This window comes from Mobula hypostoma, unplaced genomic scaffold, assembly GCF_963921235.1.
Source record: "Mobula hypostoma unplaced genomic scaffold, sMobHyp1.1 scaffold_133, whole genome shotgun sequence".
Classification (NCBI taxonomy): domain Eukaryota; kingdom Metazoa; phylum Chordata; class Chondrichthyes; order Myliobatiformes; family Myliobatidae; genus Mobula; species Mobula hypostoma.
The window spans coordinates 155458-165486 of record NW_026948257.1 but is presented as its reverse complement, the minus strand read 5'-3'; the positions used below and the strand labels follow the sequence as shown (position 1 = coordinate 165486).

The 10029-nt window shown below is 45.6% G+C and overlaps 3 non-coding genes across 3 annotated transcripts; all 3 read right to left on the bottom strand.

The window, feature by feature from the left end:
* Positions 1-845: 845 nt before the first annotated feature.
* On the bottom strand, positions 846-959 carry trnal-cag (transfer RNA leucine (anticodon CAG)). Its single transcript has 2 exons — positions 922-959; positions 846-880 (listed from the first exon to the last, which is right to left on the bottom strand). It is a non-coding gene; the product is annotated as a tRNA-Leu (tRNA).
* A 4132-nt stretch (positions 960-5091) lies between these two features.
* Positions 5092-5207, bottom strand: trnal-uaa (transfer RNA leucine (anticodon UAA)). Its single transcript has 2 exons — positions 5170-5207; positions 5092-5137 (listed from the first exon to the last, which is right to left on the bottom strand). It is a non-coding gene; the product is annotated as a tRNA-Leu (tRNA).
* Positions 5208-6485: 1278 nt separating this feature from the next.
* Positions 6486-6599, bottom strand: trnal-caa (transfer RNA leucine (anticodon CAA)). Its single transcript has 2 exons — positions 6562-6599; positions 6486-6520 (listed from the first exon to the last, which is right to left on the bottom strand). It is a non-coding gene; the product is annotated as a tRNA-Leu (tRNA).
* Positions 6600-10029: the final 3430 nt, after the last annotated feature.

Below are 10029 nucleotides of genomic sequence, written 5' to 3'. Positions count from 1 at the left end.
GTTTTATTTTATGTATTATTATTTTTCTCTCTCTGCTAGGTTATGTATTGCGTTGAACTGCTGTTAGTAAGATAACAAATTTCGCGGCACATGCCAATGATAATAAACCTCATTCTGATTGCGAATCTTCGGCATGACGTCAACAACTTTGAGGAACTTCTATAAATGTGTAGTGGAGAGTATATTGTCTGTCGGCATCACGACCTAGTACAGAAACAGCAAGGCCTTTGAAGAAACATCTTGAAGAAACGTTAACGGATTCGGCTCTGTCCATCACGGGTAAAGCTCTGTCAAACATTTAGCTAATCTACGTAAACCGGTGTCATGGGAAAGCAGCATCCATCATCAGAGATCCTCGCCACCCCGGCTCTGCTCTATTGTCGCTGCTACCGTCGGGTAGAAGGTAGAAAGTACAAGAGCCTCGGGACTCAGTTCCGCCACCACGTTCAAGGACAGTCACTACTCATCAACCATCAGGCTTTTGATCAAACGGTGATCTCTTACACTCACGTGCCTATCCATTGAATAACCCGACAACCTGTGATTTCACTTTGAACACTTCTGTATATATTGATTAGCTGAGTCTGTCTGGAGGAACTCAAAAGGCCAGGCAGCATCTGTGGAGAAGAGTAAACAGTCGACATTTCGGTCCGAGATCCTCCACCAGGGAATTGTTTCTAAAGAAATCCGGCAGCCAGTATTCGATGAACGATGATGTGTTGTGCTGTGATGTGCCGTGACGAAATCACCACCTTTTCTTTCTACTGTTTTTCTAATCGACACAAACAACCCACGTTCTCTTCGCAGTAATAACATCCCTCGATTGAATGTTTAAGGACAAAAGATGTCAGGAGTGGGATTCGAACCCACGCCCCCAGATGGAGACCAGAACACTCGTGCTTGTGAGAAGGACTTTCATTCCCTGAGTCTGGCGCCTTAGACCGCTCGGCCACCCTGACAACTTTGCGTCACCCACTTCACATCCAAAACAAATGGTTGTGTTTGAGAACAGATTGAATGCCTGAGTTGAGAACAGAGTTATATACACACAAACACATCCTGGGAATGAGAAATGAAAACGAGCTTGTTACAGTTTTCTCAGGTTAGGCAGCATCTGTGGAAAGAGAAGCAGTATTAAAATTACAGATCAGAACTCGTTAGAAGCGTACTAGCAGAGATTTGCGAGGGAGGTTGTAATGGTGAATGACAACGCTGGGAAGAATCGCTGTGTTCACATGCAGGGAAGTGAGCATTTGGACGTTTATAGATGGACTGAATGTGACACCCCTGGCTGGAACACAGAAGGTTCAGTTGTAACGGGGAACGCAGCTTTACTGTTGTTGTTTAAGGTGGCAGAGAGAAGGGGATTCCACGGGTAAAGAAAGAAGAATAAGATGGAAACCTGTGCTATGATGGGCACAGGAGGGTCTGATACAGACGAAAACGATTCTGCAGTTTTCTGAGAAGCGGGAGCAAGGGCCACAGGTTTGACCCAAGCTTCAATGTGAACGAAGCGGTAGACGAGAAGCAAAGGGGATGCTGAGGCCAGCAACGCCGTCGGAATCAGTTGTAAACAGCTGTTTTGTAACTCGAAAGTAACTCACAAAATGCTGGAGGAACACAGCAGACCAGTTAGTGATAGTGGGAAAGAGTGAACTTTCGACATTTCGGGCCGACATTCTACATTAAGGCACTGATTGTGTGTGTGCTCTCTCGTATTTCGCGCATCTGCAGATTGTTTCGTGGGCAGAGACTTTAAAGACAGGTTGCTGTCGTTTCTGCGGAGTGAGGAGAAGAAGCTGTCTGATGTGAACGGTCTAATGATTCATTCAGCATTTGATTTAAATTCTGAGCTCGGTTTGGCTATTGCATCACTGGCTGACAAATGCCGATATATCTGCGGAGAGCCAAAGTTGTTTAAGGCTGGGAGTGTTCTCTGGGGTGAGGCCCACACCCGCTGGGGTGGAGGAATATGAGGCTTGGGATGAGCAGACATCTCAATTTCTGGATGAATGGCACTGCTCAGATAACGTGAATATACTGAGACTGGTAGACTGCTTAAAGGGAGCGGCTGCTGATATAGTGATTTTCCTCAAGGCAGAAAATCCATTAGCCACATCAGCTAATTGTCTGCAAGCTCGGGAAAATGCTTCTTGCGCTGCTGAAAGTGCAGCCGATCTTTGGAGCATGTTTTAGGAAGAGGGAGCGAAGTTGCCTGCCGACAATTTCAGGCTGGCGAAGCTGCTGCATGTTTGAACGACAAAGGATGCACTCAACTGTCTTAGAGAAATTGAGGATGGAGTAAATTATTAAGGGGGGGGGCGGTGGTGGGGAGGGTTGCAACATGCCGTGATTGCTTTACGTATTCGAATGACACGAATATTGCGGAATCCTACACATTTACACCGAATTCTTCCGAGAAGTTGACGAGGAGGAAAACATGATGGAGGAGCGGTAGGCCTTCATGATCAGGGAAAGGTCCTCGGTAGTAGCCACTGTTGCTGAAGCGCCCCAAATCTCACACAACCGCGGGTGCTGCAGGATATCATGGAAAACCGGTGGGCCGCGGTAATTCGGATGATATCGTTTGCTGCTACACAAAGGGCCGATGGGAAGCCCGACACACTGGTGGGGTGTTACTGAGCAGGTTCCCTATACCAGGGAAGTGACCGATATTTTCTGTTACAAATGTGGAGAAGCGGGGGTGTGAAGGACAGGAAAATCTTCAGAAAGTAATTCAGCGGTTAATCAAACAGCGACGAAAAAAGGTCAAGCTACGGAGGGACCCAGTAAAGGAACAGGCGGACGTCATGGAGAGGATTAGTGTATCAAAGGAAACAGTACTAAAGTACAAAACACTATTCGTGAAGGGCTAGTAGGACTATACTCTGGTGTATCTGTACGGACTGAAGGTGTTTATGCTGGAACCACAGTGGATGCAGGTTCTCAAATTACTTAGCTTTATTGATCCTTTTCCGTCCGGTATCGGGCGCACTTACCATTGACGTCACTCAGTGCCCTGAGATTCCGGGGCTTAGTACTGATGAGTATCCATACAATGGTTACCTGTTGTTGAAGCTGGAGTTTACGGAGCAGATGTTGGAGTAACTAAGATTATTGACACACCAGTCTTGCTCTACCCGGATCCGATTGAGAAGGATGGAGCTTCTATTATTGTGGGAACAAATACTGCCGATGTGAGAATGCTCCTGAGAGCACGCGAGGAGAGAATTGGAAAGAAGTTTTTGTACTCCTTGTCCGTTCACACTGAGTACAGAGCTGCTTTTGAGAAGGTGCCAGCTCCTGCTAAGTAGGATGATGAACGGAAAGGAGGAACCGTGAGGTACACCCAATCTAAACCTATCATCTTCTGTACTGGGTGTAGGTAGAGTAACAGGAATCCCTGCATTTGCCTGAATGCTTGAGGAATAGAAAAGGGAATTAACTGAGAAAATGTTGGAATGCGAAGAAACATGTTCTACTGAGAGGTCTGATTTTGATTTCTCCAATAGTAGCTGCCACACTGTTAGAGCAACGGAGAATACGCCTTTCTGAGAGAAGTCTCGCTGGTTGCTTACAGCGAAGTTTCAAGATGGGTTTCAGCACCTGCTGAAATTGCAGGAAGCCAGGTTCATTCCTGGAGCAGGTGGACCCAAGCCGCCGGAAGACACGAGTGATAGACATGGGGAGGCAACCTCTAGTAGTCAGGAAGGGTCAAATAGGGACATCAGTAGGGTAAACATTGAATCTTCCCGATTACCGTGAGTAGAGAAACACTCAATCTTCTGAATTGTCGTGCGTAGAGGCCCAGAGCCATCAAGGCTCCAGCTGTCAGTCTTTCCATCCTGAATTATTCTCTAAACCACCTTTGAAATGTCTCCAATGATAGCACATCCTTTCAGTGTGTTCTATGTGCCACTTCTTTGCCCATTCTCCTAATCTGTCCAAGTTCTTTTGTAGCTTCTCTACGTCCTGCAGATTTCCTGCATCTCCACCTATCCTCATGTAGTCCGCAAACCGGCCTGCAGGATAATCAATTCCAACATCCAAATCATAAAGATATAAAGTAAAAGTATCCATCCATCAGTTGCATTGCATCCTTCTGTTCTATTTTATATTGTAGTACCTCAATTGCAATTTCCTTTTTGTTTAATCTGATATGCTTATCTTGTCCAGTTTTTATTTTTATAACTTTTGAAATCATTTTTGCTATCTGTATTAAACGTTGCAGCTTTATGTGAATAATTTCAAATCGTTCATATTCGATCCTTCGTCAATGTGTTATTCATCTGGTTGTTTTGAGAAGGAGTTTATATCTAAAGAAATTCTAGTGGGCTTCGTAGTCGCCCTGGATTATTGTGTAAAACAACAATCAATGTTGCTATTATCATTATTATTTCGCTTGAATTTGCACAATTTGTTGTGTTATACACATTGTGTGTTTTGACCGTCCTGTTACAGCGGTCCTTCAATGATTTCACTGTGTTTGTTGGATGCCCGCGGGAAAGTGAATTTCATTTTTGTATATGGTGATATATGTATATAGATTTGCTGTGTTGCAAAATTTACTTTCTCCTTTTAACTTTGAACCAGTTGGACCGAAGGCTATTTTCCGCGCTGTATGTCTTAAAACATCTGCTTTGCAAAAAAAGGAAAAGTGGCCTATTAAACCACTGAAAGAGAATATAATCCAGTCCAGAATGATCAATCCGATACTCCCAAGTCCAGACTGATGTTAAACGCACGATGCTGAGCTCGGCGGCAGATGTACAGGTATGCTTAAGAGCGACGATGTAAAATGCCGTTTCCATATAGCGGCAGACAACGTGTCTGAATGGCACCGATGTCATTCTGTCCAACAAATAGCCATGGCTGAGAAGGTGTCACAGGCACTCTTCGCCGATTCCTCTTTCTCTTCAAACTCGGCAGCCTAAATCTGATGTAGTGCGACCCGTTGTACTGCTCTCTACTGTAACTAAAACAAAACCTTTCTCTTTCTTGCGTTTTTCTCATCCTCCCAACCCATGCTTTGATCGCTGCAATAAAATTAGTGATTCAATTATCAAAACACCAAGTTTAAAAGACAACAGTTGTCAGGAGTGGGATTCGAACCCACGTCTCCAGGTGGAGACCAGAACACTCGCGTCTATTTTGAAACGACTTTCTCGGCTTAAGTCTGGCGCCTTAGACCACTCGGCCACCCTGACAACTCTCTACAAAAACCCACATGAACAGCTGTGTTTTACATAATAGAGTGAATGACTACTTTGGTAAGAGAGTATACATACACAACACACACTATATCGTGGGATTTGAAATGAAAACGGACGTGATGCCCTTTCTCAGGTTTTCCAGCATGTGAGAATTTAAAGCATACAGCAGCACAGCATTGAAACTGGTAATGCACACAATTTAGGCCATCTGTCGCCAAAAGGATGACGAGGCTTTGGAGAGTGTGCAGAAGAGATTTAACAAGATGATACCTGATTTAGACGTTTTTTTTTGCGATAACGAGAGTTTCTACAAACTTTGGTTGTTTTTTTTTTCTGGAGCAGCGAGGCTGAGTGTGAATCTGATAGACGTCTCTTAGATTTTGGGAGGCATAGATGAAGGTAGAACACACAGAAGCTCTCTCCATCCCAGAGGTGACATGTCTTATATCATAGGGCATACATTTCAACTAAGAGGGGATTGTTTTGAAGAAAATGTGACAACACCCTATCACTCAATGTCGACAAGACCAAGGACAGATTGTGGTCTTGAGGAGAGGGAAAACTACAGGTCCATGAGCCAGTTCTCATTGGAGGAAGTAATTTTAAATTGGTAGGTATTACTATATCCTCTATTTTCTTAGGGAACTGCGGGGATTCACCATGGCCTCAAAAACCTTGATGAACTTCTACAAATGTGTAGTAGAGACTAGATTGTCTGCCTGCATCACGACTTCGTACGGAAATAACAATACATTTGAAGGAAAATCTTCAAAAGTTTAGCGGATTGGCCCAGTCCATCACGGGTAAAGCACTACAAAACATTCAGCACATCTGCATAAAACTCTGTCATCGGAAAACTGCATCCACCGCCAGAGGTCCTCACCAACCAGGAAATTTTCTTTTTACGCTGCTGCCATTAGGTAGAAGGTAAAAGAGCCTCAGGACTCGCACCGACAGGTGCAAGAAAAGTTTACACTCACGGGCACATCCATTGAATAGTCCGACAGCCAATGATTTCACTTTAAACACTATTCCATATTGATTAGATGAGTAGAAAAGAGTACACAGTCGACGTTACGGGCCGAGATTCTTCTCCATGGAATTGTTTCTGAATAAATCGCTCACCCAGAAATCGGTGTGCAATGATCTGTTGTACTGTGATGAGCAGGGTCAAAAGCCACAATCTATTCTACCGTTTTCCTAATCCACACTAAGAACCCACGTTTTGTTGCAGAAATAACATCACCTGGATTGAATGTTTAAACAAAAAGATGTCAGGAGTGGGATTCGAACCCACGACCCCAGATGGAGACCAGAACACTCCTGTTTGTCGGAAGGATTTTCATTCCTTGAGTCTGGCGCCTTAGACCACTCGGCCACCCTGACAACGGTTGTGTTTGGGAATGGAGAGAATGTCTGATCTGAAGGCAAAGTTATTTACAGACAAACACACATAACATCCCGCTAATCGGAAATGAACGCGAGCTTGTTACATTTTCTCAGGTTAGGCAGCTTCTTTCGAAAGTGAAGCATAAAACAATTACCGATCGAAGACTCGTGAGACGCGTCTCAGCAAGAATTTGGGAAGGACGTTTGCTGAGATGAATGAGAACGCTTGGAAGACTCATTATGTTCACATGTAGGGAAGCGGGGAATAAACATTAATACACAGGATTGAATCTGAAAACATTGAGTGTGGGTATAGAGAGCCAGTACAGACTATCCCTATGGGCATCACCCTCACCAACACCTGGTTGCCGTTTGTGGTTGGATGACTACAGTGGAAAACCACAGCGGTCCGATCTCTGGCACTGAGTCTGTTTCTATGACTTAGAAGGGAGGGGGAAGAACAAATTCCCAGATGATATGTTGCCTCCCGGGTGCCAAGGTCCGGAACAACGGTATCAAAACCGTTTAGCAAGTGTCAATTGGAGCCGGATGTTTTCTGGTGAGTGAGACGCGTTCAAAAATGAAAGTCGGAGCGTACAAAGCTCATATGGGCCTGTCAGCATAAAAGGTAAAGATATCAAGAGCAAATAACCTTGGTTTTCAGGAGATATTGATTTCTCGCACCTCACTCCCAATGCGGGCGAGACGGACGAAGAACCCGACTGTGATTTGGCTTCTGTTTTCACTAAAGACACGTAGGCATCTGAGGGAGAGTTTTGGATCCATCCTGCTCTGTCACTTCTGAAACAAAGAAACTCGAAACACTCGCTACCAATGGGGTTTCAGAGGTCATCCTCGGAGCAAGTTTCCGGGGCAATAGCAGCACACAATTTGTTAGAAATCAAATCACTTTACAAGTATTTCGAAGAGGTTTCAGTGAGGGAAAGTTCTCGACTCTTCCACCGCATAGAACCTACGCCTGGGCAGCAGATCACAGTCAGGTCCGTGTCCTCCGCGGAGTTGACTATACGCGTGGAAGATGACATACTACGACATTCACCGACAGAGCAGCTCGAGTTCCTTATCATGCACTTCCGCCTGATAAACGCGCCAGCAGTTTTCCAGGCATTTATGAAAAACGTGCCCTTGATTATTGACTTTTATTCAAGCTGAAGAATTCTGATATTCCCGTAACTACAATATATTTTTTTCGGCTTCATCATCTCTAATGCAAACACAAGAGGAACTCTCGTAAGATGCAGGCAATCGGATGTTGACCATCACCATTCACTGCGAAGCAATGCTAATTCCTGGAATTTGACAACTTTAATCGAACGATTCTCAGAAACTTCAGTTCAGTGGCGGCTCCGCTGACGGCTCTAAACAGGAGATCCATTGTCCTTTCGTTTGGACTACCGAGACAGAGACTGCGTCGCTCAAGGAGCTGTCAGGTTGTTGCTGATTTCAGGATATCTGTACATGTACTGAGTGAATAAACACTTCTCCTTCGGCTTGCACTGTCTCAAATCGATAGTCCTTTACAAACACTATTACACAAAATGAATGCAGAGAACATACAATAGTTTTATTTGTGAAGCAGCCCAATGGTGTCTATTATGCATCTCGGTCCACATATAATAATCAGAAAAAAATAGGGTTCTGTACAATTGATAAATGATTAAAATAAAACATGAATGTTCAAATAGAAACCAGTCTGGAGCAGTTACTTTTACCTTGGGACTGTGTTAGCTCATTATGTTAACAATTATTCCTTATCGCCATCCTAAACACGGGTCTCAGTGTCGACTTATAATTGCTAATCGCATCCTTTGCCAAGACCCTCGCCGATGGGCTGAAGATCTGAATGAAGTCTCGCGGTCGGGATCACCAGAAGAAGAGGGCAGTACGAAACCTCCGGAACTCCCAAAGAGATTTTTGGCACACTGACTGATGTGACCGGTGGCATTGGTTCTCAGTTTGACTCCCTGTTAACATCAATAGATCCGGGGTTGAAAGGGTGAAGAGCTTTAAGTTCCACACATCAAAGTTGCTGGTGAACGCAGCAGGCCAGGCAGCATCTCTAGGAAGAGGTTCAGTCGACGTTTCAGGCCGAGACCCTTCGTCAGGACTAACTGAAGGAAGAGTGAGTAAGGGATTTGAAAGTTGGAGGGGGAGGGGGAGATCCAAAATGATAGGAGAAGACAGGACGGGGGGAGATAGAGCCGAGAGCTGGACAGGTGATAGGCAAAAGGGGATACGAGAGGATCATGGGACAGGAGGTCCCGGAAGAAAGACAAGGGGGGGGGAGAAACCCAGAGGATAGGTAAGAGGTATATTCAGAGGGACAGAGGGAGAAAAAGGAGAGTGAGAGAAAGAATGTGTGCATAAAAATAAGTAACAGATGGGGTACGAGCGGGAGGTGGGCCCTTAGCGGAAGTTAGAGAAGTCGATGTTCATGCCATCAGGTTGGAGGCTACCCAGACCGAATATAAGGTGTTGTTCCTCCAACCTGAGTGTGGCTTCATCTTTACAGTAGAGGAGGCCGTGGATAGACGTGTCAGAATGGGAATGGGATGTGGAATTAAAATGTGTGGCCACTGGGAGATCCTGCTTTCTCTGGCGGACAGAGCGTAGATGTTCAGCAAAGCGGTCTCCCAGTCTGCGTCCGATCTCGCCAAAATATAAAAGGCCACATCGGGAGCACCGGACGCAGTATATCACCCCAGTCGACTCACAGGTGAAGTGTTGCCTCACCTGGAAGGACTGTTTGGGGCCCTGAATGGTGGTAAGGGAGGAAGTGTAAGGGCATGTGTAGCACTTGTTCCGCATACACGGATAAGTGCCAGGAGGGAGATCAGTGGGGAGGGATGGGAGGGACGAATGAACAAGGGAGTTGCGTAGGGAGCGATCCCTGCGGAATGCAGAGAGGGAGGGGGGGAGGGAAAGATGTGCTTAGTTGTGGGATCCCGTTGGAGGTGGCAGAAGTTACGGAGAATAATATGTTGGACCCGGAGGCTGGTGGGGTGGTAGGTGAGGACCAGGGGAACCCTATTCCTACTGGGGTGGCGGGAGGATGGAGTGAGAGTAGATGTACGTGAAATGGGGGAGATGCATTTAAGAGCAGAGTTGATAGTGGAAGAAGGGAAGCCCCTTTCTTTAAAAAAGGAAGACATCTCCCTCGTCCTAGAATGAAAAGCCTCATCCTGAGAGCAGATGCGGCGGAGACGGAGGAATTGCGAGAAGGGGATGGCGTTTTTGCAAGAGACAGGGTGAGAAGACGAATAGTCCAGATAGCTGTGAGAGTCAGCAGGCTTATAGTAGACCTCAGTGGATAAGCTGTCTCCAGAGACAGAGACAGAAAGATCTGGAAAGGGGAGGGAGGTGTCGGAAATGGACCAGGTAAACTTGAGGGCAGGGTGAAAGTTGG